The sequence below is a fragment of the Myxocyprinus asiaticus genome, chromosome 21 (genome assembly GCF_019703515.2).
Source record: "Myxocyprinus asiaticus isolate MX2 ecotype Aquarium Trade chromosome 21, UBuf_Myxa_2, whole genome shotgun sequence".
NCBI classification, from domain to species: Eukaryota; Metazoa; Chordata; class Actinopteri; order Cypriniformes; family Catostomidae; genus Myxocyprinus; species Myxocyprinus asiaticus.
Genome location: NC_059364.1, coordinates 34,867,962 through 34,868,894, shown reverse-complemented (window position 1 = coordinate 34,868,894; position 933 = coordinate 34,867,962).

Here is a 933-nt window from a genome sequence, read left to right as displayed (position 1 = left end):
AATAAGTGACCGGATAGTATTTGGGGTAAAAAGCCCCCCTTTTGCAGGTGCTAAAGGCCCCCCATAAAACACATTGTTTTTCTTAAGTGGGGAGAACATTTTATGAAAGACCTCCTCGATACAATTTTTTTTTAATGAATTTGAATAAAAAACAACATTTTTATTATTTCTTTTCATGCAGATGATGTTGCTCCATCAATATTCAATAAAGAGAAATGTATTTTTTCTATCTTGATACACTTTGTGACCAGTAAAAAGCAAATTTTTCTTATGGTGTGCCATTTGCCCCATTTTACCCTATGCTAGCAACATAGTTTTGTTTATAGCGGAAATATATTTAGTACCATTATATCCATCTTATTAAGATAATACATTGCCATTTTAATGTTTTTATATTTACATTTATTATGTTGTTTGTGTACAAGAGACATTTAAGACATCTAGTGGATTTTCATTTTCTGTTGAATTTATTGGCATATGTGTCCTTGAGGTAATCCAAAACTATTATGTTAATTTCATAATGTGTTATTAGGATTAGGTTACTTATGACAGTTTTTGTTTTGTTTTTTGTTTTTGCAAATAGCTAGTAATTTGTGCAGGAAAACAAAGAAACCCTACCATCTCTGCTTATGGTTGGATTCACAGGATGTTTAATGTCAGCTCCTGATACTGCAGTGTGTTGACGTACTGTATGCCGTTGTTGAATTAGGGCATCCTATGTACAAGCAATACAGGCAGTTATGTCAATAAATATATAAGTTTTGACAGATATTAAGAAAGCGTGCTGGTGTATTTCCTATGCTGTGCTCTCTATGTTTCAGGCAAACCCAATTACTTTATCATAATACCTATTTTATATGCACAGTGAGGGGTTGCTATGGAAACAGGTTGAAATATCTCTGGCCATAATTAATACCTTGGCACAAACATAAG